At 43.4% G+C, this 26,170-nt stretch overlaps 2 non-coding genes across 2 annotated transcripts; both read right to left on the bottom strand.

Annotated features, from left to right (window-relative positions):
* Positions 1–1,056: 1,056 nt before the first annotated feature.
* On the bottom strand, positions 1,057–1,129 carry Trnav-aac (transfer RNA valine (anticodon AAC)). Its single transcript has one exon. It is a non-coding gene; the product is annotated as a tRNA-Val (tRNA).
* Positions 1,130–1,287: 158 nt separating this feature from the next.
* On the bottom strand, positions 1,288–1,360 carry Trnav-cac (transfer RNA valine (anticodon CAC)). The gene has a single exon. It is a non-coding gene; the product is annotated as a tRNA-Val (tRNA).
* Between the last annotated feature and the right edge of the window lie 24,810 nt (positions 1,361–26,170).

The raw sequence follows: 26,170 nt of genomic DNA, 5'->3' as shown, positions 1-26,170 counted from the left end.
TGGGGTGGTTAGTTGCGGGGCTGTGGTAGGTGGAGTACTCCGCAGTGTTTCAATGGCTTAATTTATGTTGTCTTCTATGTCTTGATGTTCGCCATTCAGCACGTCATGTGTTGGGAGCGTGTTCTGCGTTTCGAAGGTATCGGCAAGTAATTCACCCTTCGACAAGGTATCGTAGATCGTGCCCTGATCACCTGCCAAGGCCCATTTGGGTGGTTGGGGTCACGTGTCCGTTGCCAGCGCCTTTTGGCTTGGTTCTTGATGTGATGGACATCACACAGTGGGGGGGGGGGGGGGGGGGGGGGAGTTCGAATTCGTTTTTGTGTTGTTTGGATGCGATGGTTGTTTGCCAGGAAACTGTACCTGCGAGGTGAGCTCTTCAATGGCTGAGTCGATCTCCTCAGTTGTTCTGAGCTGGGCGTTTGGGGGGATTTTCGCTGTCAGGGAAGGTCGATAAGAGTCCCAGTCTGTTTTGTTCGTCTGGTGAGGTGGTGGCATGAGCCTACGAAAATTGACCAACACAGGCCATGTGGATGTTATCGTTCTAACCAAGGGGATAGCAGACGTCTTAAGACGTTCAGGTCTTAAGACGTTCAGGTCTCTGTTCAGGCAAAAGCAGGACGTGGGTGGGATCGTCAGGACCCAAAACTGTTATCTGAAGTGCTGACTAGTTTGTTGCCTTTTTGGGTTTGCTACTCGGGAGGCCCCCCCCCCCCTCCCCCTCCCGAGTAGCATCTTTGGATGGAGGTCAACTATTTGCTTTAATTCGTTGCCAAAAGTTGTCTGTTTGGGGCAAGGTATGTTTCTCGGCTCAGCAGTACTCTGGCTGCTGTGTTTATTTTTAGTAGGGTGGCTTCTATTTCTTGGAGTGCAGGAGTGTCCACTATGTCGTGAGTGATATTATTTTTGATGAGTATGGCCATTCCACTGCCCCTCTGATGTTGTCGTCGGTCCTGTACGTGGTCATGTTCCTTAGGCGGAATGAAGGTGGTTGCCAAGGTTTAGGTACAGAACGTGGCAAATGCTTGTCGGTATGTCTTGTTTAAAGTGATGAAAAAGTGTTTCCGCCCGGGATCGAACCGGGGACCTTCTGCGTGTTAGGCAGACGTGATAACCGCTACACCACGGAAACTACTGCTTTCGTTCCTGCTTCTCAGAGAACTTGTAGCAAGGTTGCCATCGTAACTTAAAAATTCAATAAATGCGGCACTTGCATGACGAAGGTACATGCAGCAGATCCACACACGACGTGGCTCACTGGAGTAGTATGCGACATAGGCAGGAAAATACTGTTCCCGCCCGGGATCGAACCGGGGACCTTCTGCATGTGAAGCAGACGTGATAACCGCTACACTACGGAAACGACGGACACGCTCAGTCCATCCTTGTACACTCGGAGACGCCTCAGCCTTTCTCCCGTCCGCGCATGCACACACCATAGTTCTTTTGACAGCCTGAAACCCATCACAGCCGACGGCTCAACAAGTATTCGGGGTGCTCGAGAGGGTGTTTGTCGTAGCATCCCGAACGAGATAGCTGCGTTTCGCGCAGTCGTTATTGCAAGTCACATCAGCAAAAACAATCACCTCCTTAGCAGCAGGCAGTGCGCGCCCAGGTGGACGTAGGTGGGGTCTCTGTCTCACCGGCATTATGTCAATATCGTTCTCTGTGATAAAGTCCTGTAATAGAGTTTTCGTAATTTTGATGCCATTGGCATTCCATGTACATAGTGTCATGTTGCGTTTTTGTGCTCTGCGTCCCGCCATCTTATCTAATGATGGTCAATAGTGCCTCCATCAGTATTATTGCTTTGGTGGCTTTGTCCTTCGTACCTCGAAGTTTTTGGGCAGTATGCTTGATCGTGTTTATTAGGCGCTGTTTGTCAAGGAGCCTCAGGGTGCTGAGTATTTCGTACATGGTTTGGTGGTTTTCTGGACCTTGCTCTGCACTTAATGATGGCACTGGCTGTTCAGTAGCTGGCGCTGTTGGTGCTGGATGGGTTTCTTGGAAAACTGTTGGCGCTGAGTGAGTTTCTTGGAAGACTGTAGTTACAAGTTGTGCTGGCTCAGCTGGCGTTGGCACTTGCTTGGCTTCAGTGGGATTTGGGATGTGCACAGGACCCCTTGGCTTTGGGGTTGGCACTTGTTCCCTGGGTTTTGGGGTGTGCGCAGATTCCAGAGGCCCTTGGGTTGGCTCTGTGGCCATGTCCCTGCTCTGCCCCTGCATGTGCACTGGTGTCAACTGTCTTGGTGAAGCTGCGTTTGCATACGCGCGTGCTGTCGGCTGCTCTGGTTGGTTAAGTTGCTGCTGTGTCGTGTTGGTTTCTGGCTGTCCCGTAGGGGTTGGCCTCTGAGATCCATGCCAGTTTGGGTGCAGTGTGGTGCTTCTCAGTCATCTTCACTTGTTGATGGGCGAATGTGTTTTGCAGTTGGTTGGAAGGGTTTTATTTTACTTTGGTACACTTTGCAACCTTTTTAATTTCCATGGTGTGCTCCGTTGCAGTTGGCGCACGCTGGGCTGTCGGATCGCGGTTTGTTGTAGTCTTTTGCCTCGTGTAGGCCTGCACGTATCACACATCTGGCCGGTAGAGTGCAGTAGTTGGCCCTGTGGTCGAATCTTCGGCAACATCGGGATTGTCTCAGTCCGATTGTAGGTTTGTACGACTCTGTGTGCCTTCATCCCGAGGAGGAAACGCTCGTCATACAGGCGGTCAGCCTGGGAGTTAGGCGGCGTATTGATTTGGTACGTGCGCTAGTGGATGAATTCCCTTGTTTGGTGGTTCCTTTTTTTTGTATTCAGATATCGAGGATATCCTGTGGCGTCTTTCCTCGAGTGCTGTTCTCACGTCCTTTTCAGAGGTTCGTGGAGGAAGTCCTTTCAGAACGAATCTCCTTTCTCTGTCTGCCTCAAGATGGTGAGTGAAGTGCGGGATATTTTCCTCTCTGAGGAATTTTTCCGCAGCGCGGAAGTCTTGGACAGAGTCGAAGTGGTATTTCGTATTGTCCCCTTGGAAAATGGCTGTTAGGGAGCCCTTCAGTTTAGTTTTGAGGGACTTGTTCAGCTTTATGTAGTCACACGGCTGGAGAGCTATTGTTGGTGGTATGGTGGACAGACGTGTGTTTTGGGTGTGACGTTAGGCTCCATTTGGTATTTACACTTGCGAAGAGCCTTCTGGTGTTTCATTTGCCTCTTTGGGCTCATTTTGGGTAGGTAGTGCCCTAGGGAAGCCTTCGACTAGGTCAAGGACCTGGTACAGTTTTTCACTTTCGAAAGACGGGTGCTGTGGCACTGGCCCCGGGGAGGACCTGGGAGATCTTCTCCTTGGAGATCTTGTGGTTTGCCAGTCGCTTTCGGCCCCAGCCTGTGGTGAATCGTTCACATTCGAGGTTGGTGTTACGGTGTCATCCAGTGGTGGTTGTGTGGGAGGGTTGGCTCTTGTCCTATCCATTTCACTTAGTGGCATGACATTTGTGTGTTGGTTGGTGCTCGCTAGGGGTGGAATGGGCACACCTAATCACGATTTCCTTATCTAACCCTAGTTTCTGGCCTGGCAGAACGCGGGCTTGTCCCGCCACAGCAGGAGCCCTGGCTCTGCAGTGTACCTTAAGCTAGCCTGGCCTAAATTCAAGCTGTCTGGAATTGCTAGACGCTAGCACTAGTACGAAAGACAAACTAGCGACAATTTGCTTTAACTTGAGAGCGACGTGCAGGGCGCGACGCTGAAGAACGGTGTGGCGGCGGCGGTGGCAACAGCTGCTGGCGAAAGCCTCGCCCAACACGACAACTTCGCCTCAAGCGTCTCCGCTACCGGCGAGCGAAGCGAGCGCTACGACTGCTACACGAGACTGAGCTGCTGGCGTTTTTTTGCGTTTTTCATTCCCGCTTCTGAAGGAGGAGGGCGGGCTGTTTGAGGTGATGCTGACGTCCCTTTTCAGCCATAGGGTTTTTACATATTTTTGGTACAATATATTTTTCTTACAAGTGTGTTGTTACATATGGTTTTTAGTGAAAACAAAACATAATAGAAATATTGTTGTTGTTGTGGTCTTCAATCTGGAGACTGTTTTGATGCAGCTCTCCATGCTGCTCTATCCTGTGCAAGCTTCATCTCCCAATACCTACTGCAACCTACATCCTTCGGAATCTGTTTAGTGTATTCATCTCTTGGTCTCCCTCTACGATTTTACCCTCCACGCTGCCCACCAATACTAATTTGGTGATACCTTGATGCCTCAGAATATCCCCTACCAAACGATCCTTTCTTCTAGTCAAGTTGTGCCACAAATTTCTCTTCTCTCCAACTCTATTCTGTACCTGCTCATTAGTTATGTGATCCACCCAACTAATCTTCAGCATTCTTCTGTAGCACCACATTTCGAAAGCTTCCATTCTCTTCTTGTCTAAACTATTTATTGTCTTTCACTTCATACACGGCTACATTCCATACAAATACTGTCAGAAACGACTTCCTGACACTTAATTCTATACTCGATGTTAACGAATTTTTCTTCAGAAACGCTTTCCTTGCCATTGCCAGTCTACATTTTATATCCTCTCTACTTCGACCATCATCAGTTATTTTGCTCACCAAATAGCAAAACTCCTTTACTACTTTAAGCGTCTCATTTCCTAATCTAATTCTCTCAGCATCACCGGACATAATTCGTCTACATCCCATTATCCTCGTTTTGCTTTTGTTGATTTTCATCTTATATCCTCCTTCCAAGACACTGTCCATTCCGTTCAGCTGCTTTTCCAAGTCCTTTGCTGCCTCTGACAGAATTACAATGTCATCAGCAAACCTCAAAGTTTTAATTTCTTCTCCATGAATTTTAATTCCTACTCCAATTTTTTTTTCCTTTCCTACTTGCTCAATATACAGATTGAATAACATCGGGGAGAGGCTACAACCCTGTCTCACTCCCTTCCCAACCACTGCTTCCTTTTCATGCCCCTCGACTCCTATAACTGCCATCGGCCTTCTGTACAAATTGTAAATAGCCTTTCGCTCCCTGTATTTTACCCCTGCCACCTTTAGAATTAGAAAGAGGGTATTCCAGTCAACATTGCCAAAAGCTTTCTGTAAGTCTACAAATGCTAAAAACGTAGGTCTGCCTTTCTTTAGTCGGTATTGCCTCACGTGTTTCAACATTTCTACGGAATCCAAACTGATGTTCTCCGCGGTCGGTTTCTACCAGTTTTTCCATTCGTCTGTAAAGAATTCGCGTTAGTATTTTGCAACTGTGACTTATTAAACTGATAGTTTGGTAATTTTCACATCTGTCAACACCTGCTTTCTTTGGGATTGGAATTATTATATTCTTCTTGAAGTCTGAGGGTATTTCGCGTGTCTCCTACATCTTGCTCACTAGATGGTAGAGTTTTGTTAGGCCTGGCTCTCCCAAGGCTGTTAGTAGTTCGAATGGAATGTTGTCTACTCCCGGGACCTTGTTTCGACTTAGGTCTTTCAGTGCTCTGTCAAACTCTTCACGAAGTATCATATCTCCCTTTCATCTTCATCTACATCCTCTTCCATTTCCATAATATTGTCCTCAAGAACATCGCCCTTGTATAGACCCTCTGTACACTCATTCCACCTTTTTGCTTTCCCTTCTTCGCTTAGAACTGGGTTTCCATCTGAGCTCTTGATATTCATAGAAGTGGCTCTCTTTTCTCCAAAGGTCTCTTAACTTTCCTGTAGGCAGTATCTATCTTACCCCTAGTGAGATAAGCCTCTACATCCTGATATTTGTCCTCTAGCCATGCATACTTAGCCATATTGCACTTCCTGTCGATCTCATTTTTGAGATGTTTGTATTCCTTTTTGCCTGCTTCTTTTACTGCATTTTTGTATTTTCTCCTTTTATCAATTAAATTCAATATCTCTTCTTTTACCCAAGGATTTCTATTAGCCCTCGTCTTTTTACCTACTTGATCCTCCGCTGCCCATTCTTTTTCTACTGTATTTCTTTCCCCCATTCTTGTCAATCGTTCCCTAATGCTCTCCCGGAAACTCTCTAAAACCTCTGGTTCTTTCATATTATCCAAGTCCCATCTCCTCAAATTCCCACCTTTTTGCAGTCTCTCCAGCTTTAATCTACAGTTCTCATAACCAATAGATTGTGGTCCAGGTCCACATCTTCCCCTGGAAATGTCTTACAATTTTGAACCTGGTTCCTAAATCTCTCTCTCTCTCTCTCTCTCTCTCTCTCTCTCTCTATGAGACCTTCCAGTATCTCCAGGGTCCTTCCATGTATACAACCCTCTTTCATGATTCTTGAACCAAGTGTTTTCGTCTCCCTTCACTACCTGAATAATTTTTTATTTCATCATACATTTCTTCAATTTCTTCATTATCTGCAGAGCTAGTTGGCATATAAACTTGTACTACTGTCGTAGGCGTGGGCTTCGTGTCTATCTTGGCCACAACAATGCGATCGCTTTGCTGTTTGTAGTAGCTTACCCGCATTCCTATTGTTTTATTCATTATTAAACCTACTCCTGCATTACCCCTATTTGATTTTGTATTTATAACCCTGTATTCACCTGACCAGAAGTCTTGTTCCTCCTGCCAGCGAACTTCACTAATTCCCACTATGTCTAACTTTAACCTATCCATTTCCCTTTTTTAAATTTTCTAACCTACCTTCCCGATTAAGGGATCTGACAATCAACGCTCCGATCCGTAGAATGCCAGTTTTCTTTCTCCTGATAACAACGTCCTCCTGAGTAGTCCCCGCTCGGAGATCCGAACGGGGGACTATTTTACCTGCGGAATATTTTACCTAAGGGGACACCATGGTCATTTAACCATACAGTAAAGCTGCATGCCCTCGGGAAAAATTATGGCTGTAGTTTCCCCTTGTTCAGCCGTTCGCAGTACCAGCACAGCAAGGCCGTTTTGGTTAGTGTTACAAGGCCAGATCAGTCAATCATCCAGACTGTTGCCCCTGCAACTACTGAAAAGACTGCTGCCCCTCTTCAGGAACCACACGTTTGTCTGGACTCTTCAACAGATAGCCCTCCGTTGTGGTTGCAGCTACGGTACGGCCACCTGTATCGCTGAGGCAAACCTCCCCGCCAACGGCAACGTCTATTGTTTAAGGGGGAGGGGGGATAATAGAAGTAAAATACATAATATTCATAATAATAACAAAAGGCATAAGTAACGCAAGAAACATATTAAAAACATAGGAATTGAGTGATGTATATAATAGGATGGTGTGTGAGAAGGTTATGTATATGAGAAGTATAATTGAAATGTAATTTATGGTTTTTTTATGGTTAATTTTTTTTTTAGAATTTACACTAAGTATCAACGGTAATTTTCTTCATCGTTATACATTTGTATCGGTGATCTGTTGTATATATCAGATTCCAAGCGTAGCTGTTTTTACAATGTTTTTATGTTAGCAGTATACATTTATAGGTGGTGGTGTGTCTCTTCCTTGGGTATTTTCAATTTTGGTTGACGTTTTTGTTTGTTAATTTATCCTGACAGGGGTTACGGTGTTTGGTGTTGTTTAGATTGTTTGGTTGGTTGGTCTGTTTTTCTCTTCCATTTATGGTGAGAGTATCCTCCATGTCCGGCCTGGTGTGGAGTATGTGTTTTCCGTATCTCGCCTTGAGTTTGGCCGTTCTGGTTTGTACTGGTTCTATGCCCGAGATTGTGTATACCTCATTGCTGGGGGTTGTGGGAGGTTGCTAGGCGATTCATCTCAGAAAATTTACACTCGTCACGAAATTTTCAATAAGTTGTTAAACATCGACACACGCTAGCATAAATGTTCAGCAATCGCAAAAACTGGCTACAACTCCCTTTATTAGGTTTCTCGGCGGTTGCTGTTTAAAACTATGCACCACGTGGCGGGTCGTAACGGAAATCTCGAACGGAAAAGATTATTCTTTTATCGGATAAATTGAACAAAAAACAATAAATGGTTCTTAATTAAGCAATCCCGAAAAAGCTTCTGATAAATAAATTGGTAACGTTAAACATATTTAAACATTCAAATACCTTTGCCCTGATTTTGACGCAGCATTCTGAACGAACGTCTGGTCGCTTAGCTGTCTTCCAAAAAACTCCCCGTAACCGTTGCGCGGCTCTTTCTCCCGAGCAGCGTGAGGTGGTGGGGGAAGCCCATGACCAACCTCTGCTAAGAAAACATTTTTTTAGACTTTCGCACCTCTGGTCGAACCCTCCTGTTCCTGCTCTTTGCCTTCCACTGACTGTGTTAAAGTTGGTAGAAGATTCTGAGACCCACTACATCTCTGGTTCGTCTGCTACCACACTCAAAACATTCACACCTGACCACGTACTTCAAGGAGAGGTGCGGAAATGTAAATAGGGACACAGGACGTGCATATTGTAATGAGAATAAAAGACTTTGATCCATAATTGTTTCTACATGCATGTAATTTGGGGCTGAGATTATTTCACTATTCATTAATTACGTAAACTAATTGAATTTACACTGGTAATGTCTTATCAGCTGATAGCAACATATTATAACACTGGACCTATTGTGATGTTACAAAGTGTTCTGTATCTATGTAGCTTTCTGGGTCCCATGCCTCTGTGGTGGTGACATGCAGTGTGTTTATTATTTGTGTTGCAATCATTCCCCTCTCAAGGATCTTTTTGGATGCACGGTTGATGGATTTCTTAACGTCCTCGCGTCGGTCCTCGAAGAGATCTATCAGAATGGTGGTCGTCAGACGTATTAGATGGTTTTTGAAGACGATGTGGTTAGCTGAGACAGACTCGCCGTTCTCGTCCTTTTTAGTGGGTGGGTGATCTGGCCCGTCCATTGTCTTGATCGGGGCGTGGACTTCGGTGTTAGATGGCTCCTTGGGTCTGCGGGGGCACTTGTATGACAAGGCAGAGTGCGTTCCTGAGCAGTTTGCGCATTTTTCGTCCCTGAGGTTGCATTGTGAGAGGCTGTGCTGCCCTCCACACCTAGCGCATTTGGCTTGTTGTGCGCACTTTCTGGTGCGGTGCTCTAAGGATAAGCATCGGCCACATTGTGCTGGTTGGGGAGGGAGGTCATGTGGTGTTTCCGCCATTCTTCGTTTGAAGTATATGCCGACGCCCTCTGTCAGCACTCGGTCGACTGTCTACTGGTCGTGTGTTATGACCTGGAACTTTTTGGTTGGCTGTCGGTTTTTGCTGAAGATGATGCGCCATGCTTTCTCTACGTGCAGTCCTTGTTTTAGCATTTGTTTTTTGACTTCCTCCTCGTGTGTGGTGACTGGAATCGTTTTGAAAATTACAGAGAGGGATGATATGACTTTGTGGTTGTGATTGGACCTCGGTCGCCTTGGTTTTTGCCATTGGATCTTAGCTGTGGGGTAGCCCGATTTTCGGAGATCTTTCTGTAGTTCCCCTTGCATCCCTTTCACCCTGAGCTCCAGGAACGCCTTCTGGAATCTTGTGACTGTGAGGCTTTTGATGTTATTTTTGACTGTGCTTTTGCACAATTGACGAATCGTGGAAGCGAGCTGGTGTTGCGTGATATCAGTGGGCAAGCCCGTTATTTCGTATGTCTGGCAGACGAGGTCGCACATGGTGTGTGCGCGCACTCGGACTGCAGTTCCCTGCTGGAGATGGAGATGTTCCAGCTTCTGCTGTCTGGTGTTGGTGCTGAGGGGGTGTCTGTGTTCTGGACTTTTTCTTCTTGCCTGGCTGGGGATGGAGGTTTGTGGGTCCTGGTGCAGTCCACGTTGATGTGATGTCCTTGTTTCTGTGTGTGTGTGTGTGTGTGTGTGTGTGTGTGTGTGTGTGTGTGTGTGTGTGGTCGTACAAGGGGTGTGCCGCACGCCCGCTTAGTTGGTACCTTGCTCGGCAGATGCCTCGCCTGAAGGTTTCCATAGGTTATGCAGCCCTGTCTTTACACGTGCGCGGGAAACAGGGCTGCGCCGCCGGACCTGACACGGAGAAGTCCCTAACCTCAGAGGTGGGAGAAGTGTTCTGCCGTACTCTCTACGCATATTTGACGTACTCGGACGTTGAGTAGTCTTGTGGTGGAGATTCTATGTCCTTTGACATTTCCTCCAAGCCTATACGTTAAATTTTGCATGTGACATGCACTTTACTTTTTGTTTTACCATTGCTTTTTATGCTGATTTTTGTGAACCGGTATTTTGTGTTTATGGTAATTTTTGGTTTTTAACTTAGGATGCATTTTGGCCTCCTGTATTTTAAGTTGTCGGTGTTGTAATTCCCTAAGTTATTTATCAGTTGGTTTTCAGAGTGGCTCGCGGTTTGGTAGAATGCTACCGTGAGTTCTCTGAACCTATCTTTCAACATCTTTACTTCCCTTGCCTCGTGGGTGTCGGCAGTGGGGAAGCGCGTCCTGACGTGAATTGCCCGTCTGAGTGCCCGATTTTGGGCTCCCTGCAGCCTTTGCAGGTGCGTTTTGGCTGCATAGCCCCAGACTGGGCAGGCATATTCGATGATAGGGCGGACAAGCGTACAGTACAGCCTCACTCCTGTAGTTGCCGCCAACCTGCTTTCGGTATTTAGAAGGGGGTAAATGTCGAGTCTGGCGCTGGCCTTCCTTCTGATGTCGTCGATATGTGCGCGCCATGTCAGTCTTTTGTCAAGGGTGACACCCAGGTATTTGGCCGTGGCCCTCCATGGGATGTCACGTCTGTGTAGTCGTAGTTGTCTGTTTTGTCATGGGCGGTGGGCAGGGTTGCGTTTGCCTCTCCTTTGGGTGAGCATTATCGCTTGGGTCTTCTCCCCATTTATTGTAATCCGCCATTTCCTAGCCCAGGCTTCCGTCTGGTGTAGTAGATTTTGGAGTCTTGTCGTCACTATCCTCCTATTTGTACTAACGGCGAAGAATGCCGTGTCATCGGCGTATTGGGCTGTCTGGGTCTGTGGGGCAGACGGTGTGTCGGCCGTGTACAGGTTGTGCAGTATTGGGCCTAACACCGAGCCCTGTGGTACTCCAGCTTTGATGGTGTGCTTTGAGGACCTCGCAGTGTCCACTTTGACGCAAAATGTGCGGTTGGCTAGGTAGCTCTTCAGGAGCTTAACGACATGGCCAGGGAATCCTAACGTGTACAATTTGTACAGTAGTCCAGTGTGCCACACACTGTCGAAGGCCTTGCCTACGTCTAGCAGCACTAGTCCACAGTAGTCTTTCCGGTTAAAGGCTTCTGTTGCGGCTTCGACCACTCGCATGAGTTGTTGAGGTGCTGAGTGTTGGTTGCGAAATCCGAACTGGAATTTGGGGAGCATGTTCTCTCTCCTTATGTGCCTGTCTAGGAGGAGGCGCTCGTACAGCTTACTCAGTGTTGGGATTAGGCTTATGAGGCGATGGTGCTGGGGAAAGATGGGATCTTTTCCAGGCTTAGCGATCGCGACCACTTCCGCGTGTTTCCACTGTTTAGGGAATTTTTGTGATCGCGTGATTTCGTTGAACGTTTCTGTCAATTTTTCTATCACTAGCTGGGGCAGGTGCTTAAGCAGTTCATTGGTGAGGAGATCGTGACGTGGGACTTTCTTGTTGGGCAACGATTTGATGGCTTTCGCTACCTCCTCCGTGGAGAAGGCAGGTGGATCATCATCGACGTCGTCATCCGCTCCCAGAAATGCGGTTAGTTGGCTGCGGACCATTCTTTCATGTTTGTGATCCTGTGCCTCTGCTGGTGTGAACTGTTTCTCGAAGATGTCGGCGAGTCCGTTGGTCGCTGAACACTAGTCCTCTCCCGCCGTGCAGAGGCGGCATTCTTGCGCGTCTTTTAGTGAACTGCGTGGTGGATTGCCAGAGGCTGTTATCCTGCACTTTGAGAGCTGTAAGACGGTTTGACCATTGCTGGTTTCTGTGCTCAGTGAGCGCTACCTTAAGTTCTCTCTGTAGCCTATTAAGCAGCTTCCGGTGTCCGTATTTCGCGTTAAGTTCCCATTCCTTCGCGGTCCTGTTTTTATGCCTGATCTGGGCAAGCAGCTGGGGGGTGGCAGTCGCTGTGTGTGGGGAGGGGGCGGAGGTAGTTCAGGTGTTGCGCCCTGTGCTGCTTGCAGGACCGTGTCAGTGAAAGTACTCAGCGTTTGTTCTGTATCCTCTGTCGGGAGCGGGGTGTTGGTAAGTTCTTCCATAACTTGTGTTTTGAATCTTTGCCAGTCAATGCTTTCGTACGAGATTGAACGCTGGTTGCGCGGTAGCCAGCCGCCCATGTCAATCTCGAATGTGACAGGATTGTGATCGGACGACATTCTATTCAGTGAATGCGCCGTCACAAATACTGCGAGACCTTTGGTGATTGCTACGTCGATTACATCCAGGTGTTTCCGTTTCTGGGAAAGTGCGTGGGCTCCTCGGAGGCCCACACACTGCATGTGGTGGATGCGCGCGATGCTTTTTAATTGTCGGCCGGCTTGGTTCGTCCTCCTGAAGTTCCATTCGGAGTGCTTGGAGTTAAGGTCTCCTCCAAGTATCAGCTTGACTCCAATTTGTCCTAATTTGACGATGTCGTCTTCAACTAACCTGTGGTTTTTGGGTTGTCGATATGCTGACACCACAGTTACCGGTCCTGTGGATGTCTGTACCTCTAGTGCTACTGTTTCCAACTGCGTCATTTCTGGTGTGTGAATCTGGTGGTGCGGAATCCCCCTTTTTATATAGATTGCTACCCCGCCCTCTGCAGTTGGTCGGTCTCGTCTGTAGCAGAGGTAGTTTGGCGCAGAAACTCTGATTCCCGGTTTCAGGTTGGTCTCCTGCACCATGCATATGTCTATTTCTTCTTCCGCCAGGAATTGTCTAAATTCTAGACCCTGAGGGAAGAGGCTCATGGCGTTAAACGTGCATAGTTTAAAACCCTGAATTGCTGGCCTAGCCATGTTGCGGTGTTGTAGCACTTGCTGTCGCAGTGGTTTGCGAGGGCCTAACTGCCGATGAGATGTCGGCGGAGAGCTGGTCAGATTTCTTTGTCATGGTCTGCATCAGCTTGTCCACGAGCTTGATGACTTCCGTCAGGGCTTGGGAGAAGTGGTTTATGGGTGTGTTGCTTGTTTGTGTTGTTGTTGCTGCTGGGTTCGTGTTTTCTGTTGTGGGGGTCTGTGCGGGTGAGCTCTTGCGTGAGAGCGTGTGTCGTCCTGTGTTCGTGTACTTGGGCTGGAAGTTTGCGTGTTTGTGTTGTCTTCTTTTTCTTTGTTTCGTGGTTTTGTTTTAGTGTCTTCTGTTTGCGTTTTTTGAGTGGTGCTGGTTTGTTTGTTAGTGTTGTTTCGTGTTAGTGCGTGGTTGGTGTTTCTGTCGTTTGTGATCTGCCCTATTTGTCGGGCCTTGGCCCTCTTGTGTGCTGGACAGCCTTGGTAACTGGCTGTGTGGGCGCCGCTGCAGTTTGCACATTTTGGCTTGTCTTGGGGCGTCATTCGGCACTCCCTGGACGCGTGGTTGCCAGCGCACCGCACGCAGCGTGGTGGCATTTCACAGTGATAATTAACATGCCCAATGATTTGGCAGTTGAAGCACTGAGGTGGCCTTGATCTCTGCTTTAGTGGCTCCGTGGTTATTCCAAGGCCCATTAGTCGGGTTTCCTGGAACAGCTTCCGGTGCTGTGGGGTGTCGGTTAGTGTGGCACAGTAGAGAGGGTCTCGGTTGTCTGAGCTCTGTTTGCGTACCGATCTTACGTCGTATCCTTTCGCCGTTATGGCTTCTTCGATATCGACGGGATCGGTGCGTGTGGGGAAGCCTCTCAAAACGATTTTCAGGGTCTTCTGTGCACCTGTTGGGTACGTGTAGTGTACTATTTTGTGTGTTTTTAGGCTGTTTTTTGATGGTGGTGTAGTCGTCTAGGGTTTTTAATGTGATTTTGATCTTATCTGCGCCGGCGGATTTTGCGTGGAAGCGCTCGTCGCCTATGGCGGCGGTGATAAGATCGTACATCTTTTTGTAGTTGTCAGGAAATGTAGCTATTACACTGGGCAACAAAAAAAGATTTTTTTAAAAAAGTCTAGGGTTTTCCCGCTGAATTAGACTAATTTTGATGCCCTGAGTCCGAAAATGACCTTGGTTTTGTTCTATCAGGTCAGGATTTTTTGCTACAGAAATTTTTAAAAATCGATTTTTCGTAAAAAAAAAACAAATTTCTTTGTATCATCTGCTGAGAAACCCCGGAAGATTTTTTCCGTTTTCCTCAAGAAATAAAAGTCAACATTAAGTTTTTATTTACTCCATCAAATTAAATAAGCATATTTATCATAATATTAGTATAACAATGAGCGTTACGTGACACAAAAGTTCAGAGTTCACAGCATGAATCGGCGTTTCTTCGATTCCCGTTTGTGAGCAGCTGCTGGGTTGTCTCTTTTCAGCATCCAGCAGTAGTCCGCCATCATGACTGCGTCCCACCTCCCCAGGTACTTATCCTCCATTTGGCGCATGTCCTGATGGAACCTTTCTCCGTGCTCGTCGCTCATCGCCCCGAGGTTTTCAGGAAACTCCTCCATCTGTGAGTACAGGAAGTGCATCTTTATACTCATCACACACCCGAGCTTTTGAAAGGCCTCTATCATGCTGCTGATGAGTCTGGCGTGGTTTGCTGCCTTCGTGTTCCCCAGGAAGTTGTTCACCACCTGCACAAACGATTTCCACGCGGCGCACTCTAACGTGTTCATGGAGTTTTCGAACTCTGTGTCCTTTATGAGCTGCCATATCTGTGGCCCATCGAAAATGCCGGCCTTCAGCTTCTCAATGGTCAGTCGCGGAAAGGCTCGGCACAGGTAGTGGAAGCACCTCCCATCCTTGTCCAGAGCACGCGTGAACTGTTTCATTAACCCAAGCTTCATGTGTAGCGGTGGGATCAATATCTTCTCCCGGTCAACAAGAGGTTCGTTTATGATGTTTCTCGCACCAGGTACTAACTGCTCTCGTGGCGGCCACACTTTCTTTACATAGTGCTGGGCTCTGTCTCGACTGTCCCACCTACATATAAAGCATGGGTATTTCGTGAACCCGGACTGCTGACCAAGTAGAAAGTTCACCATCTTGAAGTCGACGCAGATGATCCATTGGTGCTGCTCATACTGGATTTTGTCGAGCACGTACTTCACTGCTTCATATTTCTCTACGAGAGTTGTGGAGTGAGCAAGAGGGATTGAGGCGAACTCGTTCCCGTTGTGGAGGAGCACACACTTCAAAGAGCGCTTGCAGCTGTCAATAAAGAGTCGCCAATCTCTCGGATCGTATGTAGGAGCCCCGAGTTTAACAAGAAGACCGGCGACATCTCGGCAGTACACTAGGTCTTCCTCCTGGCAGAAGTAACCCATGTAGTCCTCATGCCTTCTACGAAAGAAAGTTATACGCGCGTCCTCGCCAAGTAGATTTTTCTCTTTGAGTCTGGAGGCCAACAGCTCGGATGAAGTCTTCGACAAGCTGAGATCCCGAACAAGATCATTAAGCTCACATTGTGAAAAGAGCTGCCGACCATCTTGTGCTTCATAGTCCTCGTCTGCTATATATCCTCCCTCGTCTGCAGTGGTGGCCTCGTCGTCGATGTTAGGAAGCTCTGTGAACGCTGGTACAGGAATTTCTTCGCAGTGAGCAACTGGACGGCGGGCAGATGGAAGGTCGGGGTACTGGAGGCTGTGCCGATTCTTCCGGTTGATGCCAGTAGTATTGATGGCGCAGAAGTAACAATCCGATGCATGGTCAAAGGGCTCCCTCCAAACCATCGGAATCCCAAACTTCAGTGAAGTTTTCGTGCCCTTCGTCCACCGCCGGAGGTATTCCACGCACTTCTTGCAGACCGTGTGCAGTGCCCAGGGCTTATCTTGGTCACCCAGCTTGACTTGAAAGTAAGCCTGGTAGGCGTTCTTCACAAATCCCGTGATGTTCTTCCTGTCCACTGAAAGCGTGTATTCTCCGCAGATGTAGCAGAAAACGTCTGGATTATTCATGCATGAACGTCGCGCAGAAGCCATATCAATCTGAAATAGTAATAGAAATATGCAGTTGACTGTCAGACAATAAAAATTAGAATAAATTTTATACTATAGTAAGAAAAAAAGGCATCTATTGGAATGATTAACTGTTACAATCTTAAAGGCTTCTTTTGTTTTCATATGTCCTGAATAATCGCCTTAAAACCCCCAATATTAGCATATTGAAGCCTATAAAAAGGCTTACATTTCAGGGAAAAATGGTCATGTAGGCCTATGGCTGTATCTCAAAAAGTTGACCTGATAGAGCAAAATCAATGTGATATTCGGACTCAGAACACCAAAATTAGTCTAAATCAGCTGAGAAACCCATGACGTTTTTTTGGTTGTTGCCCAGTGTTATCGGTGGCAGTTTTTCGTGCTTTGGGGTGCGTGTGTTTTGTTGTCGTTGGTGGTGGTGCTTGTGCTTGTGTTCTGCCGTACCCCACGCACATACCAATTGATACGCGATCGGCGCGCTCCTAGCGGCGTCAGACGGAAACGTTCCCTACTCTCTGACTAGCCCTCGTATTTTTCTCAGAGTATTTGCACATGTTATCTGTAGCATGGATTGATCACCGCGGTCTTATTTCATCATCACGGTGTCTGTGACACGTGACTAGCTGACCACACGAGTGGACATCTGCCCATCGGATCTGGTCTCACTGATCTGCCTGCAGGCCGGGTCCGTCTGTGTGTGACACAGTAAGCTACCGCTTCTGTTTTGCTCTTTTCTGCTGATGGGTAAGCCTGCGAGCCGAACGTATAAGTGAAAACTTTTGCACAACGGATTTTATAACGCTAATTTGTCGCCCTGACACTTCTACGGTCTCCAGAACGGTAAGCTTATCCTTTGGTCTATATGTGACAACAACTAGTCGTATGCAAATCTGGTTGGTTTCTAGCCATATCCTCAGTATATGCTAGAATGTTCAGATGTGCTGACCCACAAACACTGCCTCCACCAGGTGGTTGCAGACATGAAATACACAAATAATGAGATAATAAAATGACAAAGGAAAGTACTAGCTATGAAATTATACACTCAGTAGTGTTAAATTCTTTACTCTTCTGCAATTTACTCTATACAAGATTACACAGTACTAGCAACATTGTAGTCCTGCCTATTCACATTTGGTAATCGCTCTGTCTGGCACTGTCCTGTGATATATTCACGGTCGTTAATTCGAGCGCGGAATACTGACATCAGCTATGGCAATTGCAATTGTATTTAGAACTACACTCGGAACGTGAAGCCTCAGCATAGAACGAAAAGGACACGTGATCAGCAATTTACTTTACTTCCCTAACAGCCGTTGCGAATGCACGACCACTACAGTGATCTAACGCTTATCGCTGCAAAGGTTCTCGCCTCAGCGAGATAACATAAATTCTACCTCACCAAACGGTTCAGTAGGCACCTCCACGGCTGCCCTGGAACACCAGACGATCCTGAGGCTTTTGCTACAAGTACTCTGTCACAGTTACGAGTCGCACACCTCGCCAGGACCAACCTCTCTCGTCGACGCCCCAAGAACAAGTGTTTGACCATCGCTACGCGTTTTCTTAGCTCCAGTTCTTCCCCCCCCCCCCCCCCTCTTCTCCCCGCCCTTAATGTGCATGGTCAATCACGTCGCTGGAAGGCGTTCGTTTCTGAGGGCCGACCAATCTCAGTTTTGCAACTGACCGAAGCTTCCAGACTGTTCCAGCAGCTTCCGCTCCGGCCGTTGGGAAAATCACCTACACGCCGCCACGCGTTTTGTGAGCGAGCCCCTGTGTCTTCTCCTTGTCCTCGGCCACGTGGTTCCCGCTAAGCCGCCTGGGATTTCCAGTAGCTTACGTTCGCTGTTGTCTTCAGCTCTCAGGCAGGTCTGCCTGCCTCGCTTGTGTCTTTCCCGTTCCCCTGCCAGCCTCCCGTCTCCGCCCGCTTCATTATTGCCCAGCGTGCAGATATTCTGCTACAAATTAAGATCCCTACCCGATGTCAGTATCGTTTATGGTTTCCTGTCTCGATGTTTCTACTATTAAAAGGTCTTCTTTCCGGAGTGGTAGTTGTAATGTGGCTCAAAATGATGCCACCTTACAAAATAATGCGGCAGATTTTTTGTGGTTTTTTCAAAGAACCCAGGCCTGCGGTGCTCCTCGGCAGGCCAGAGGCCACAAGCGATGGATTTCAGGAATTGCAACTCTCTCACCGCAAGTACATTGTACAGTGTGGCATTTTATAGACATTTTAGTCATTCTATTACATTTTTGACACACCGAAAATAATTTACGTATTAGAAAGTATGGATGATAAGAAGAAAAAAATAGTGGCAGTCACTGGCGGTTTGTATGCTATGTTCTCATACATTTCTCAAAAGAAAAATCACGCAATACCTTTAAAGTAATATACATAACACAGTTACTTAATAACCGACAATAATGAACGTAGTAGAAGTAACATACAACTGGTGGTCACCTATGGTGTGCCTTAGACACTTCTTTCAAGAGGCCACCTTTTTCCAAGGTTATTTCTGAAATCAGTGAAGGTATTTTAAATCTTGCGACTCCAAGGAAATGTGTTTCGCTTTATTGAAATAAAATAACAGCAGCATCTTAATACACACATACCATTTGGCTCGTTTTTTCCATCTAAAAACAGTTCATTACAAAAGATGCTGGTGCTAGTACCTAAGATTTTTGCTCATGTGGGGGAGAAATACCGAAGTCCTTACTGTTTTTGTTAACTTACGACTTGACTTACCGTTGATATCTCAAAATTTATCAGAGAAAATGCTAAAACTTTTCTGGAAGTTAGGTAAGTACCAGAGAGTTTCACTTGGGGAAAGTTGTGGCAACCCTGTTGATAGAATCCGAGCTTGTGCTTAGTCTCTAAAAAGTTAGATGTCGATGTGACGTTAAACCCTAATCTTCCTTCTTTTTAATATGGCGCAATGTTTCTTCCTTTTATAAAATGAGAATATACCTTTTAATAAGTAGGTTAGGACACTTTAAACTTTTAAATTAGACCAATAATTACACAAAATATAGAAAATAAAATTTTTGTTGCCCCTGGAAGCTGTTTGGCTGGTGCCGTGCTCTAGTTTTCGGATAGTCGTTTAGTAACTGCCATTATGCTCTACTCAGATTAAATGTTGTGCTTAGTCTCTAAAAAGTTTGATGTCGACAGGACGTTAAACCCTAATCTTCCTTCTTTTTAATATGGTGCAATGTTTCTTCCTTTTATAAAATGAGAATATACCTTTTAATAAGTAGGTTAGGACACTTTAAACTTTATAATTAGACCAATAATTACACAAAATGTAGAAAATAAAATTTTTGTTGCCCCTGGAAGCTGTTTGGCTGGTGCCGTGCTCTAGTTTCTGGGATAGTCGTTTAGTAACTGCCATTATGCTCTACTCACATTAAATGTTGTGCTTAGTCTCTAAAAAGTTTGATGTCGTCGGGACGTTAAACCCTAATCTTCCTTCTTTTTAATATGGCGCAATGTTTCTTCCTTTTATAAAATGAGAATATACCTTTTAATGAGTAGGTTAGGACACTTTAAACTTTCAAATTAGACCAATAATTACACGAAATGCAGAAAATAAAATTTTTGTTGTCCCTGGAAGCTGTTTGGCTGGTGCCGTGCTCTAGTTTTGGAATAGTCGTTTAGTAACTGCCATTATGCTCTACTCACATTAAATGTTGTGCTTAGTCCCTAAAAAGTTTGATGTCGACGGGACGTTAAACCCTAATCTTCCTTCTTTTTAATATGGCGCAATGTTTCTTCCTTTTATAAAATGAGAATATACCTTTTAATAAGTAGGTTAGGACACTTTAAACTTTTTAATTAGACCAATAATTACACGAAATGTAGAAAATAAAATTTTTGTTGCCCCTGGAACTGTTTGGCTGGTGCCGTGCTCTAGTTTTCGGATAGTCGTTTAGTAACTGCCATTATGCTCTACTCAGATTAAATGTTGTGCTTAGTCTCTAAAAAGTTTGATGTCGACAGGACGTTAAACCCTAATCTTCCTTCTTTTTAATATGGTGCAATGTTTCTTCCTTTTATAAAATGAGAATATACCTTTTAATAAGTAGGTTAGGACACTTTAAACTTTATAATTAGACCAATAATTACACAAAATGTAGAAAATAAAATTTTTGTTGCCCCTGGAAGCTGTTTGGCTGGTGCCGTGCTCTAGTTTCTGGGATAGTCGTTTAGTAACTGCCATTATGCTCTACTCACATTAAATGTTGTGCTTAGTCTCTTGTTGTGCTTAGTCTCTAAAAAGTTTGATGTCGTCGGGACGTTAAACCCTAATCTTCCTTCTTTTTAATATGGCGCAATGTTTCTTCCTTTTATAAAATGAGAATATACCTTTTAATGAGTAGGTTAGGACACTTTAAACTTTCAAATTAGACCAATAATTACACGAAATGCAGAAAATAAAATTTTTGTTGTCCCTGGAAGCTGTTTGGCTGGTGCCGTGCTCTAGTTTTCGGATAGTCGTTTAGTAACTGCCATTATGCTCTACTCAGATTAAATGTTGTGCTTAGTCTCTAAAAAGTTTGATGTCGACAGGACGTTAAACCCTAATCTTCCTTCTTTTTAATATGGTGCAATGTTTCTTCCTTTTATAAAATGAGAATATACCTTTTAATAAGTAGGTTAGGACACTTTAAACTTTATAATTAGACCAATAATTACACAAAATGTAGAAAATAAAATTTTTGTTGCCCCTGGAAGCTGTTTGGCTGGTGCCGTGCTCTAGTTTCTGGGATAGTCGTTTAGTAACTGCCATTATGCTCTACTCACATTAAATGTTGTGCTTAGTCTCTAATAAGTTTGATGTCGACGGGACGTTAAACCCTAATCTTCCTTCTTTTTAATATGGCGCAATGTTTCTTCCTTTTATAAAATGAGAATATACCTTTTAATAAGTAGGTTAGGACACTTTAAACTTTTAAATTAGACCAATAATTACACGAAATGTAGAAAATAAAATTTTTGTTGCCCCTGGAAGCTGTTTGGCTGGTGCCGTGCTCTAGTTTCTGGGATAGTCGTTTAGTAACTGCCATTATGCTCTACTCACATTAAATGTTGTGCTTAGTCTCTAAAAAGTTTGATGTCGTCGGGACGTTAAACCCTAATCTTCCTTCTTTTTAATATGGCGCAATGTTTCTTCCTTTTATAAAATGAGAATATACCTTTTAATGAGTAGGTTAGGACACTTTAAACTTTCAAATTAGACCAATAATTACACGAAATGTAGAAAATAAAATTTTTGTTGCCCCTGGAAGCTGTTTGGCTGGTGCCGTGCTCTAGTTTCTGGGATAGTCGTTTAGTAACTGCCATTATGCTCTACTCACATTAAATGTTGTGCTTAGTCTCTAAAAAGTTTGTCGTCGGGACGTTAAACCCTAATCTTCCTTCTTTTTAATATGGCGCAATGTTTCTTCCTTTTATAAAATGAGAATATACCTTTTAATAAGTGGGTTAGGACACTTTAAACTTTTAAATTAGACCAATAATTACACAAAATGTAGAAAATAAAATTTTTGTTGCCCCTGGAAGCTGTTTTGCTGGTGCCGTGCTCTAGTTTCTGGGATAGTCGTTTAGTAACTGCCATTATGCTCTACTCACATTAAATGTTGTGCTTAGTCTCTAAAAAGTTTGATGTCGTCGGGACGTTAAACCCTAATCTTCCTTCTTTTTAATATGGCGCAATGTTTCTTCCTTTTATAAAATGAGAATATACCTTTTAATAAGTAGGTTAGGACACTTTAAACTTTTAAATTAGACCAATAATTACACGAAATGTAGAAAATAAAATTTTTGTTGCCCCTGGAAGCTGTTTGGCTGGTGCCGTGCTCTAGTTATGGGATAGTCGTTTAGTAACTGCCATTATGCTCTACTCACATTAAATGTTGTGCTTAGTCTCTAATAAGTTTGATGTCGACGGGACGTTAAACCCTAATCTTCCTTCTTTTTAATATGGCGCAATGTTTCTTCCTTTTATAAAATGAGAATATACCTTTTAATAAGTAGGTTAGGACACTTTAAACTTTTAAATTAGACCAATAATTACACAAAATGTAGAAAATAAAATTTTTGTTGCCCCTGGAAGCTGTTTGGCTGGTGCCGTGCTCTAGTTTCTGGGATAGTCGTTTAGTAACTGCCATTATGCTCTACTCACATTAAATGTTGTGCTTAGTCTCTAAAAAGTTTGATGTCGAATGTACGTTAAACCCTAATCTTCCTTCTTTTTAATATGGTGCAATGTTTCTTTCTTTTATAAAATGAGAATATACCTTTTAATAAGTAGGTTAGGACACTTTAAACTTTTAAATTAGACCAATAATTACACAAAATGTAGAAAATAAAATTTTTGTTGCCCCTGGAAGCTGTTTGGCTGGTGCCGTGCTCTAGTTTCTGGGATAGTCGTTTAGTAACTGCCATTATGCTCTACTCACATTAAATGTTGTGCTTAGTCTCTAAAAAGTTTGATGTCGTCGGGACGTTAAACCCTAATCTTCCTTCTTTTTAATATGGCGCAATGTTTCTTCCTTTTATAAAATGAGAATATACCTTTTAATAAGTAGGTTAGGACACTTTAAACTTTTAAATTAGACCAATAACTACACGAAATGTAGAAAATAAAATTTTTGTTGCCCCTGGAAGCTGTTTGGCTGGTGCCGTGCTCTAGTTTTCGGATAGTCGTTTAGTAACTGCCATTATGCTCTACTCAGATTAAATGTTGTGCTTAGTCTCTAAAAAGTTTGATGTCGACAGGACGTTAAACCCTAATCTTCCTTCTTTTTAATATGGTGCAATGTTTCTTCCTTTTATAAAATGAGAATATACCTTTTAATAAGTAGGTTAGGACACTTTAAACTTTATAATTAGACCAATAATTACACAAAATGTAGAAAATAAAATTTTTGTTGCCCCTGGAAGCTGTTTGGCTGGTGCCGTGCTCTAGTTTCTGGGATAGTCGTTTAGTAACTGCCATTATGCTCTACTCACATTAAATGTTGTGCTTAGTCTCTTGTTGTGCTTAGTCTCTAAAAAGTTTGATGTCGTCGGGACGTTAAACCCTAATCTTCCTTCTTTTTAATATGGCGCAATGTTTCTTCCTTTTATAAAATGAGAATATACCTTTTAATGAGTAGGTTAGGACACTTTAAACTTTCAAATTAGACCAATAATTACACGAAATGCAGAAAATAAAATTTTTGTTGTCCCTGGAAGCTGTTTGGCTGGTGCCGTGCTCTAGTTTTCGGATAGTCGTTTAGTAACTGCCATTATGCTCTACTCAGATTAAATGTTGTGCTTAGTCTCTAAAAAGTTTGATGTCGACAGGACGTTAAACCCTAATCTTCCTTCTTTTTAATATGGTGCAATGTTTCTTCCTTTTATAAAATGAGAATATACCTTTTAATAAGTAGGTTAGGACACTTTAAACTTTATAATTAGACCAATAATTACACAAAATGTAGAAAATAAAATTTTTGTTGCCCCTGGAAGCTGTTTGGCTGGTGCCGTGCTCTAGTTTCTGGGATAGTCGTTTAGTAACTGCCATTATGCTCTACTCACATTAAATGTTGTGCTTAGTCTCTAATAAGTTTGATGTCGACGGGACGTTAAACCCTAATCTTCCTTCTTTTTAATATGGCGCAATGTTTCTTCCTTTTATAAAATGAGAATATACCTTTTAATAAGTAGGTTAGGACACTTTAAACTTTTAAATTAGACCAATAATTACACGAAATGTAGAAAATAAAATTTTTGTTGCCCCTGGAAGCTGTTTGGCTGGTGCCGTGCTCTAGTTTTTGGGATAGTCGTTTAGTAACTGCCATTATGCTCTACTCACATTAAATGTTGTGCTTAGTCTCTAAAAAGTTTGATGTCGTCGGGACGTTAAACCCTAATCTTCCTTCTTTTTAATATGGCGCAATGTTTCTTCCTTTTATAAAATGAGAATATACCTTTTAATGAGTAGGTTAGGACACTTTAAACTTTTAAATTAGACCAATAATTACACAAAATGTAGAAAATAAAATTTTTGTTGCCCCTGGAAGCTGTTTTGCTGGTGCCGTGCTCTAGTTTCTGGGATAGTCGTTTAGTAACTGCCATTATGCTCTACTCACATTAAATGTTGTGCTTAGTCTCTAAAAAGTTTGATGTCGTCGGGACGTTAAACCCTAATCTTCCTTCTTTTTAATATGGCGCAATGTTTCTTCCTTTTATAAAATGAGAATATACCTTTTAATAAGTAGGTTAGGACACTTTAAACTTTTAAATTAGACCAATAATTACACGAAATGTAGAAAATAAAATTTTTGTTGCCCCTGGAAGCTGTTTGGCTGGTGCCGTGCTCTAGTTATGGGATAGTCGTTTAGTAACTGCCATTATGCTCTACTCACATTAAATGTTGTGCTTAGTCTCTAATAAGTTTGATGTCGACGGGACGTTAAACCCTAATCTTCCTTCTTTTTAATATGGCGCAATGTTTCTTCCTTTTATAAAATGAGAATATACCTTTTAATAAGTAGGTTAGGACACTTTAAACTTTTAAATTAGACCAATAATTACACAAAATGTAGAAAATAAAATTTTTGTTGCCCCTGGAAGCTGTTTGGCTGGTGCCGTGCTCTAGTTTCTGGGATAGTCGTTTAGTAACTGCCATTATGCTCTACTCACATTAAATGTTGTGCTTAGTCTCTAAAAAGTTTGATGTCGAATGTACGTTAAACCCTAATCTTCCTTCTTTTTAATATGGTGCAATGTTTCTTTCTTTTATAAAATGAGAATATACCTTTTAATAAGTAGGTTAGGACACTTTAAACTTTTAAATTAGACCAATAATTACACAAAATGTAGAAAATAAAATTTTTGTTGCCCCTGGAAGCTGTTTTGCTGGTGCCGTGCTCTAGTTTCTGGGATAGTCGTTTAGTAACTGCCATTATGCTCTACTCACATTAAATGTTGTGCTTAGTCTCTAAAAAGTTTGATGTCGTCGGGACGTTAAACCCTAATCTTCCTTCTTTTTAATATGGCGCAATGTTTCTTCCTTTTATAAAATGAGAATATACCTTTTAATAAGTAGGTTAGGACACTTTAAACTTTTAAATTAGACCAATAATTACACGAAATGTAGAAAATAAAATTTTTGTTGCCCCTGGAAGCTGTTTGGCTGGTGCCGTGCTCTAGTTATGGAATAGTCGTTTAGTAACTGCCATTATGCTCTACTCACATTAAATGTTGTGCTTAGTCTCTAATAAGTTTGATGTCGACGGGACGTTAAACCCTAATCTTCCTTCTTTTTAATATGGCGCAATGTTTCTTCCTTTTATAAAATGAGAATATACCTTTTAATAAGTAGGTTAGGACACTTTAAACTTTTAAATTAGACCAATAATTACACGAAATGTAGAAAATAAAATTTTTGTTGCCCCTGGAAGCTGTCTGGCTGGTGCCGTGCTCTAGTTATGGGATAGTCGTTTAGTAACTGCCATTATGCTCTACTCACAGTAAATGTTGTGCTTAGTCTCTAAAAAGTTTGATGTCGAATGTACGTTAAACCCTAATCTTCCTTCTTTTTAATATGGTGCAATGTTTCTTTCTTTTATAAAATGAGAATATACCTTTTAATAAGTAGGTTAGGACACTTTAAACTTTTAAATTAGACCAATAATTACACAAAATGTAGAAAATAAAATTTTTGTTGCCCCTGGAAGCTGTTTTGCTGGTGCCGTGCTCTAGTTTCTGGGATAGTCGTTTAGTAACTGCCATTATGCTCTACTCACATTAAATGTTGTGCTTAGTCTCTAAAAAGTTTGATGTCGTCGGGACGTTAAACCCTAATCTTCCTTCTTTTTAATATGGCGCAATGTTTCTTCCTTTTATAAAATGAGAATATACCTTTTAATAAGTAGGTTAGGACACTTTAAACTTTTAAATTAGACCAATAATTACACGAAATGTAGAAAATAAAATTTTTGTTGCCCCTGGAAGCTGTTTGGCTGGTGCCGTGCTCTAGTTATGGGATAGTCGTTTAGTAACTGCCATTATGCTCTACTCACATTAAATGTTGTGCTTAGTCTCTAATAAGTTTGATGTCGACGGGACGTTAAACCCTAATCTTCCTTCTTTTTAATATGGCGCAATGTTTCTTCCTTTTATAAAATGAGAATATACCTTTTAATAAGTAGGTTAGGACACTTTAAACTTTTAAATTAGACCAATAATTACACGAA

The sequence above is a fragment of the Schistocerca cancellata genome, chromosome 12 (assembly GCF_023864275.1).
Source record: "Schistocerca cancellata isolate TAMUIC-IGC-003103 chromosome 12, iqSchCanc2.1, whole genome shotgun sequence".
Taxonomy (NCBI): domain Eukaryota; kingdom Metazoa; phylum Arthropoda; class Insecta; order Orthoptera; family Acrididae; genus Schistocerca; species Schistocerca cancellata.
This window is presented reverse-complemented; position numbering and strand designations above follow the sequence as displayed.